Genomic DNA, 10099 nt, shown 5'->3' with positions numbered 1-10099 from the left:
CTTAATATTGTCCTCAAGTACATCGCCCTTGTATAGAACCTCTATATACTCCTTCCACCTTTCTGCTTTCCCTTCTTTGCTTAGAACTGGGTTTCCATGTGAACTCTTGATATTCATACAAGTGGTTCTCTTTTCTCCGAAGGTCTCTTTAATTTTCCTGTAGGCAATATCTATCTTACCCCTAGTGATATATGCCTCTACATCCTTACATTTGTCCTCTAGCCACCTCCGATTAGCCATTTTGCACTTCCTGTCGATCTCATTTTTGAGACGTTTGTATTCCTTTTTGCCTGCTTCATTTACTGCATTTTTGTATTTTCTCCTTTCATCAATTAAATTCAATATTTCTTCTGTTACCCAAGGATTTCTACTAGCCCTTGTCTTTTTACCTACTTGATCCTCTGCTGCCTTCATCATTTCATCCTTCAAAGCTACTCACTCTTCTTCTACTGAATTTCTTTCCCCCATTCTTGTCAATCGTTCCGTAATTCTCTCTCTGAAACTCTCTACAGCCTCTGGTTCTGTCAGTTTATCTAGGTCCCATCTCCTTAAATTCCCACCTTTTTGCAGTTTCTTCAGTTTTAATCTACAGTTCATAACCAATAGCTTGTGGCCAGAGTCCACATCTGCCCCCTGGAAATTAAAATCTGCTTACTAAATCTCTGTCTTACCATTATATAATCTATCTGAAACCTTCCAGTATCTCCAGGCTTCCTCCATGTATACAACCTTCTTTTATGATTCTTGAACCAAGTGTTAGCTATGATTAAGTTATGCTCTGTGCAAAATTCTACCAGGCGGCTTCCTCTTTCATTCCTTACCCCCATTCCATATTCAGCTACTACGTTTCCTTCTCTTCCTTTTCCTGGTATCGAATTCCACTCACCCATGGCTATTAAATTTTTGTCTCCCTTCACTATCTGAATAATTTATTTTATCTCATCATACATTTCATCAATCTCTTCGTCATCAGCGGAGCTAGTTATATAAACTTGTACGACTTTGATAGGCGTGGGCTTCGTGTCTGTCAATAATTCGTTAACTATGCTGTTTGTAGTAGCTTACCCGCACTCCTATTTTCTTATTCATTATTAAACCTACTCCTGCATTACCCCTATTTGATTTTGTTTTTGTAACCCTGTATTCACCCGACCAAAAGTCTTGTTCCTCGTGCCACCAAACTTCGGTAATTCCCACTATATCTAACTTTAGTCTATCCATTTCCCCTTTTAAATTTTCTAACCTACCTGCCCGGTTAAGGGATCTGACATTCCACGCTCCGATCCGTAGAACGCCAATTTTCTTTCTCCTGATAACGACGTCCTCCTGAATAGTCCCAGCCCGGAGATCCGAATGGGGGACTATTTTACCTACGGAATATTTAACCCAAGAGTACGCCATCATCATTTAGCCATACAGTAAAGCTGTATGCCCTCGGGAAAAATTACGGCTGCAGTTTCCCCCTGCTTTCAGCCGTTCGCAGTACCAGCACAACAAGGTCGTTTTGGTTAGTGTTACAAGGCCAGATCAGTCAATCATCCAGACTGCTGCCCCTGCAACTACTGAAAAGGCTGCTGCCCCTCTTCAGGAACCACACGTTTGTCTGGCCTCTCAACAGATGTCACTCGAATGTGGTTGCACCTACGGTGTCGCTGAGGCACGCAAGCCTCCCGACCAACGGCAAGATCCCATGGTTCATGGGGGGAGGCGAAAGGAAATATAAACGTCTAAAAAATGAGATCTAAGGGAAGTGCAAAGTAGCTAAGCGGACTAGAGGACAACGTAAGGATGTAGAAGCATATATCACTAGGGGTAAGATAGATATTGCCTGCAGGAAAATTAAGGAGCCCTTTGAGAAAAGAGGACTACCTGTATAAATATCAAGAAATCAGATGGAAAACCAGTCCCAAGCAACGAAAGGAAAACAGAAATGTAAAGGAGTATATAGAGGGTCTACACAAGAGAGGTGAACTTGGCGGCAGTATTATGGAAATGGAAGAGCAAAGTAGCTAAGCGGACTAGAGGACAACGTAAGGATGTAGAAGCATATATCACTAGGGGTAAGATAGATATTGCCTGCAGGAAAATTAAGGAGCCCTTTGAGAAAAGAGGACTACCTGTATAAATATCAAGAAATCAGATGGAAAACCAGTCCCAAGCAACGAAAGGAAAACAGAAATGTAAAGGAGTATATAGAGGGTCTACACAAGAGAGGTGAACTTGGCGGCAGTATTATGGAAATGGAAGAGCACGTAGAGGAAGATGAGAAGGGAGGTTTATACTGCTTGAAGAATTTGGCAAAGCACTGAAAGACTTAAGTCGAAACAAGGTTCCGCGAATAGACAACATTCCGTTAGAGCTGATGATAATCTTGGGAGAGCCCGCTATGACAAAACACTTCCATCTGGTGAGCAAGATGTATGAGACAGGTGAAATACCCGTAGACTTCAAGAAGAATATAGTAATTACAATTACAAAGAAAGCAGATGCTGACAGGTGTGAAAATTGCAGAACCCTCAGCTTAATAAGTCACAGCTGCAAAATACTAACGCGAATTCTTTACAGACGAATGGAAAAACGGTAGAAGCCGACATCGCGGAAGATCAGTTTGGGTTCTGGAGAAATGTAGGAACATGCGAAACGATATTGACCTTACGACTTCTCATAGAAGATAGGTTAAAGAAATACAAACCTACGTTTATAGTATTTGTAGACTTAGAGAAAGATTTTGACAGTGCTGACTGGAATTCCCTCTTTCAAATTCTAAAGGTGGCAAGGGTAAAATACAATGAGCGAATGGTTATTTACGATTTGTACAGAAACCAGATGGCAATTATAAGAGTCGAGGGGCAGGAACGGGAAGCAGTGGTCGAGAAGGGAGTGAGGCAGGGTTGTAGCCTATCTCCGATGTTATTCAATCTGTATATTGAACAAGCAGTAAAGGAAACGAAAGAAAAACTTAGAGTAGGAATTGAAGTCCAGGGAGAAGAAATAAAAAATTGGAGGTTTGCCGATGACATCATAATGCTGCTAGAGACAGCAAAGGACTTGGTAGATCAGTTGAATGGAAAGGAGGATGCAAGATGAATTTCAGTAAAAACAAAACGAGAATAATGGAATGTAGTCGAAATAAATCAGGTGCTGCTGAGGGACTTAGGTTACGAAATGAGACACTTAAAGTAGTAGATGGTAAGCAAAATAACTGATGATGGTCGAAGTCATATAAAATGTAGACTGGCAATGGCGAGAAAAGCGTTTCTGATGAAGAGAAATTTATTAACATCGAGTGTAGATTTGAGTGTCAGGAAGTTCTTTCTGAAAGTATTTGTATGGAGTGTAACCATGCATGGAAGTGAAATTTGGACGATAAACAGTTTAGAAGAGAAGAGAATAGAAGCGTTTGGAGATGAGGTTCTACAGAAGAATGCTGAAGATTAGATGGGTAGATCATGTAACTAATGAGGAGGTACTGAATAAAACTGGGGAAAAGAGAAATTTGTGGTACAACCTGACTAGAAGAAGTGATCGGTTGGTAAGACACTTTGAGGCATGAAGGGATCACCAATTTAGTACTGGATTGAAGCGGAGGGTAAAAATTGAAGAGGGAGATCAAGAGATAGGTTCAGTAAGTAGATTCAGAATGGTGTAGGTTGCAGTAGTTACTCGGAGATGAAGAGGTATTGCACAGGACAGAGTAGCATGGAGAGCTGCAGGAAACCTGTCTTTTCTACTGAAGACCACAACAGCAACAGGTTTTTACGTATTTTATACCCTAATAAAACTTCAGTTTTCTCGAATACTTTTTCTGTATCAAATGCTCGTAGCGACTGCTGCGGCAGCCACTCGCATTCCCGTGTCACTATAGGTATATGTTACGTCACTCGCTATGCAGGCGCACGAGGAAGGACGCAGCTGGCAGTTCACTCACACACTCACTCGCTACGCGCGTAAAGAAACATAGACGCTACACAGCTTTGTCAGAACTTGCTGCACTAATGGGCTCATCAAGCGTTCAAATACATTTAAAATTAGAATTTCTTTCTAGTTATCGATTTTCTATGTTTTCTACACTACTGGTCATTAAAATTGCTACACCACTAAGATAACGTGCTGCAGACGCGAAATTTAACCGACAGGAAGAAGATGCTGTGATATGCAAATGATTAGCTTTTCAGAGCATTCGCACAAGGCTGGCGCCGGTGGCGACACCTACAACGTGCTGAGATGAGGAAAGTTTCCAACCGATATCTCATACACAAACAGCAGTTGACCGGCGTTGCCTAGTGAAACGTTGTTGTGATGCCTCGTGTAAGGAGGAGAAATGCGTACCATCACGTTTCCGACTTTGATAAAGGTTAGATTGTAGCCTATCGTGATCGTGGTTTATCGTATCGCGACATTGCTGCTCGCGTTGGTCGAGATCCAATGACTGTTAGCAGAATATGGAATCGATGGGTTCAGGAGGGTAACATGGAACGCCGTGCTGGATCCCAGCGGCCTCGTATCACTATCAGTCGAGATGACAGGCATCTCATCCGCATGTCTGTAACGGATCGTGCAGCCACGTCTCGATCCCTGAGTCAACAGATGGAGACGTTTGCAAGACAACAACCATCTGCACGAACAGTTCGACGACGTTTGCAGCATGCAGGAGATCATGGCTGCGGTTACCCTTGACGCTGCATCACAGACAGGAGCCCCTGAGATGGTGTACTCAACGACGAACCTGGGTGCACGAATGACGAATCGAGGTTCTGTTTACAGCATCATGATGTTCGCATCCGTGTTTGGCGACATCGCGAGGAACGCACATTGGAAGCGTGTATTCGTCATCGCCATACCGGCGTATCACCCGGCGTGATGGTACCATGACGCCGGTATGGCGATGACGAATACACGCTTCCAATGGGCGTTCACCACGATGTCGCCATACACGGATGGGACCATCATGATGCTGTAAATAGAACCTGGATTCATCCGAAAAAATGACGTTCTGTCATTCGTGCACCCAGGTTCGTCGTTGAGTACACCATCGCAGGCGCTCCAGTCTGTGATGCAGCGTCAAGGGTAACCGCAGCCATGGTCTCCGAGATGATAGTCCATGCTGCTGCAAACGTCGTCGAACTGTTGACTCAGGGAGCGAAACGTGGCTGCACATTCCGTTACAGCCATGCGATAAGATGCCTGTCATCTCGACTGCTAGTGATACGAGGCCGTTGGAATCCAGCACGGCGTTCCGTATTACCCTCCTGAACCCACCGATTCCATATTCTGCTAACAGTCAGTGGATCTCGACCAACGCGAGCAGCAATGTCGTGTTACGATAAACCGCAATCGCGATAGGCTACAATCCGACCTTTATCAAAGTCGGAAACGTGATGGGACGCATTTCTCCTCCTTACACGAGGCATCACAACAGTTTCACCAACGCCGGTCAACTGCTGTTTGTGTATGAGAAATCGGTTGGAAAACTTCCCCATGTCAGCACGTTGTAGGTGGCGCCACCCTTGTATGAATGCTCTGGAAAGCTAATCATTTGCATATCACAGCATCTTCTTCCTGTCGGTTAAATTTCGTATCTGTAGCACGTCATCTTCGTGGTGTAGCAATTTTAATGGCCAGTAGTGTATAATGCACGAGGCAGCTGAGAATTTGAGCAAGCAGCTAAGGCCAGTCGTGACCGGCCGAGCGAGATGCACACGGAATATGTCATGCTTTTTTTCTCATAACGAAAGCAAAGCCACATTAATCACGCTCACTTTACTATAATTATAAAAATTAATTTCCATAGTTGTACTTGCTTTATGCGTTGCGGATAATAACTTCACATGCGTAGATTTTTGAGTGTAGGGAAAATATTTTGCCTCATCTGTTTTAAAGCAATCAGTTTTGCATGAAAAACTGATGAATAAAAATTTAAGAATACTGGAGAAACGTCCCATATTAAGCAGTGAGTACTGTGTCATTGTGTGAGACGAAGCACTTGGTATATCTGAAAACTTAATGCGTCCGTATGGAGGAAGGGTTTCACAAATAACAAAAGAATAACTATCGACAGCCTTGGGTTAGGCGGTTTATAGAATGAACATTTGGGTACTGGCAAATAAATTGACAATTTTTCATTGCCCAATGGAAGAATTTGCAATTGCCATAGTACAGGGTGTCCCACTCGAAAGAAGCCCACAAACATGTTTAGTAATTCCGCCGAAATTGCACTGCGTAATTTGTGACGTTTGACGTAGCAACACTGCACTCTGCAACAGCGTTTGACCCAACAGTGTGTTCCCATGCGTCTCTGTGACTGGAGCTCAGTGTTCACGTTCAGTGTTAAGTGGCGTGTATCCCTATGCCGTCGATGAGCGCGTGTTTCTTGTGAAATAATATTGGATTACTGGTTCCATTAACACATGTCCGCGCCGGGCGGAGTGGTCGAGCGGTTCTAGGCGCTACAGTCTGGAGCCGCGCGACCGCTACGGTCGCAGGTTCGAATCCTGCCTCGGGCATGGATGTGTGTGATGTCCTTAGGTTAGTTAGGTTTAAGTAGTCCTAAGTTCTAGGGGACTGATGACCTCAGAGGTTAAGTCCCGTAGTGCTCAGAGCCATTTGAATCAAGACATGTCGGCGAATTTTTGTTGAACGGCTTGCTAACCAGCATATACCGTCTAGATGTAGTATACAAAAATTAGTGAACAAGATGGAGAGCAATGGAACAGTGTTAGATCTTCATGGCGGGGCATGGTCGCCATAATCGAAAGAGAAAGTGACTGACGTGAAACAATGATTGTTGGCCTCTCCTGCAAAGTCTGTTCGACGTTTATCTCAGGAATGTGGAATGTCACGGAGCACATGTCACAGAACTGCGATAAAAGTAGCCCCATTCATGTTTACAGTTGTTCGGGAACTTAATGTCAATGACAAAGATAAACGCATTCCATATTGCCTTTGGTTTCAGCAATTTGTTGCTTAGGGGCCAGGAATATTGCAATACACATGCTTCAGTGTTGAGGCGTAGTTACTCCTCTCTGACTATGTAAACTCTCAAAATACGCATTTGTAGTGTAGGCTAATGAAAATCTACATACAGTAGACGAACAACCCCTCAATTCACAAATGATTGGAGTGTTCTGTGCAACATCACGGAGTGGCATCATCGGACCAATGTTTTTCGACTCTACGGTGACAAGTGCAGTTTACATCGAAATATTTCGGGAATTTGAACCAGTTGGACGATGAACAATTTACCTTCGGCTGGTACCAACAGGATGGTGCCACATGCGACACCCAACCATGGCTGAGGTCGAATCAGAGTGATTTCGAAAGGATCGTGGCCCCCAGGGTCCCCTGATTTAACACCACCTGACTTTTTCATCTGGGGTGGCCTAAATGGCGAAGGCTACAGGAACAAATCATTTAGTGATTCACCTTTATTCCCCCATGATCAAGGTATAGCATCTTCATTCCATTTCCAGATATTTGTGCAAAGCCTGTAAGTGTAATTTAAGCAAATATTTGTTTGTGGTGCCTCTTTCGAGTGGGACACCCTGTGTAAGCATAATATGTTTTACGTAAATATGTGTGAGAAAGAAGTAGCTATATATTTGAATAATTTTTTTTCATATTGCAGGGCCACATTCATAATATATTTCTTTAAGGTCAGTACCGCCATTAGACTTGTCTATTTACAGCGTTACATTTACACTTACACAATCATGACTTCGGCTTCAAAGTGCCATTATCAAGTGTTTTCTGAAAGCAGGTTAGACAATAATAGTGAAATACGTAGCAATTGATATAACCGTATAAGGATCCATATTTGTAATGCTTACTTACAAGTGTTATAAATTGCCTAAGATGGCATACACTATTAGACACATTGTCTAAGAGTTATTTGCACTTATTCCTAAGTAGTGTTCCATCACATATAACAGGATTTACATGCCTGATGGTATGTACATCATAAATATCGCTTCAAACCTCACTGGTTAATTAATGTGTGAGTAGAAAAAGTAATTGCACTGTATTGTATTAATTCTGAATTGAGGCAAAATTACACAACTTAGAGTTGGCCATGTGTTAATTTCACGTACAAAGCTGTATGTTTACCTACTAAAATGTACTTTAAACAACGTCAATAACTAGCCGAACTGCTATATTTATGGATGCAGCGAATATTATCGAGAGGTTTGTTACTGTTTATGTTTATGAACAGGCAACGTCATTGTATACTAAGATAAACAGGTACTGCAAAGATGTTACAACTACCAGAGAAAATAAATTGCTCCAAACCTTTCCTATCCTACCGGACACTGAGTCCAAAGACTAGAAAAAGGTCACCTGCTTGTAACAGGAATTTCTTTGACCAAGGCAATTTGACACTTAGCCAACTGCCATTCAGTCAAGACGGTGTACTCAGTAATGAAACAAAGCAGTAGGCTCTGCCAGAAATATCGACTCTAATAGTGTATTTTAATGCGACAGTATGCCATGTTAGGCAATTTATAACACTTGTAAGTAAGCATTACAAATATGTATTCTTATACAGTTATATCACTCGTTATGTATTCCACTGTTATTGTCTAACCTGCTTTCAGGAAACATCTGATAATGGCACTTTAAAGAAATATATATTTGAAGACACACTATACGTCCCTCCAGAACTGGAAACTCCCCTAGGCCCTGCAAGCAGTCGAGAGTCATCGCGAATTTTGTCTCGGGATGCGAACAAGGTCTGGCTGCTTCGACAAGTCCACTGGTACTGCAAACAGTCACATAATGTGTTCTCCAAGAAACACAATGCTCACAACTGGCTGCGCTGAGCCAGCTGGTTGCCGTGCAATCGGACGTGTTCTAACGGCAGCCGCTGCCGGGAAATCCCAGCTGCCCAGCGCGCGGGCTGCCACGTAAGTCATTGTTTTGTTGGTTACCGCAGCCAGGCTGTAGCGCTGGTCACGTGGCGTTGTGTTTGTGGCACAGTTTCCTACGCCACGTCATCACCACGGTAGGGCGGAAGCGGGGAGCACCGCAAATACGGGCAGTGATAGTATCGGCCGCCCGAAAAATATTGCCTTAGTACTAAACTTTATTGTCACTGAGCAGTGTTTCGTTTTTCGCCATATAAGCTCTCGTTCTTTTTTTCATTAGTACATCATATTTCTAAGTTATTTATATCCATACAGCATTGCTGTTTTGTTTCGTTATTGTTTTCCTTTTGTCATGAACAATACACAGTTCAGTGACAGCCGTTAACCACTGGGTTTACGTCTTCTGCCTCCACAATGTGTTCAGATCGCAAGAAGGGATAGGCCACTCATAGTGAGAGAAGTGAAATTGGAAGGAATATAATATAAGCATGTGATCAAGAAACAGGGCAGGAACTTTTAAATATTATACAGTGAACAAGGTAGTTTACGTGCAGCCTATTACGCTCGTGTATCTGTGCGATCTGTTACAAAAATTGGGCGAGCGGTTCTAGGCGCTACAGTCTGGAACCGCGCGACCGCTACGGTCGCAGGTTCGAATCCTGCCTCAGGCATGGATGTGTGTGATGTCCTTAGGTTAGTTGGGTTTAAGTAGTTCTACGTTCTAGGGGACTGATGACCTCAGAAGTTAAGTCCCATAGTGCTCAGAGCCATTTGAACCATTTGTTACAAAAATTCGAAAACGGGGAATTTTCACAGATGTATCCCCTCTTTGCTCCTGCTAAAAAGCGTCCAAGATCACAAGTGTATTAAGTTTCACTGCGATTACTTGGGCATGGATGTAATAAGAGACATTATACTACATGCATGTGGACATCATATTTTCACTGTAAGCTGGAAACAGCCGAGAAACCTTCACGAATGTCAATGTTCTAATTTGCATGTAGTGACGAGAAAAACAATTTCAGTGGTTGTATACATTGTATCAGAATCAATAAACTAATTAAACAACAGGTTACTCAAATGAAGAACGTGGTCGGTATTATTGCGAAAGTATGAGTATACTGAAAGAGTGTGCGGTTTTATATATTTTATGTATTCATATTTATATATCTTCTGAATTTAATTTTCTGCGTGCAACGTATTGTTGACAAAGGCAGGCCTACATTCATCACAATGGT

This window comes from Schistocerca piceifrons, chromosome 1, assembly GCF_021461385.2.
Source record: "Schistocerca piceifrons isolate TAMUIC-IGC-003096 chromosome 1, iqSchPice1.1, whole genome shotgun sequence".
Taxonomy (NCBI): Eukaryota; Metazoa; Arthropoda; class Insecta; order Orthoptera; family Acrididae; genus Schistocerca; species Schistocerca piceifrons.
This window is presented reverse-complemented; position numbering follows the sequence as displayed.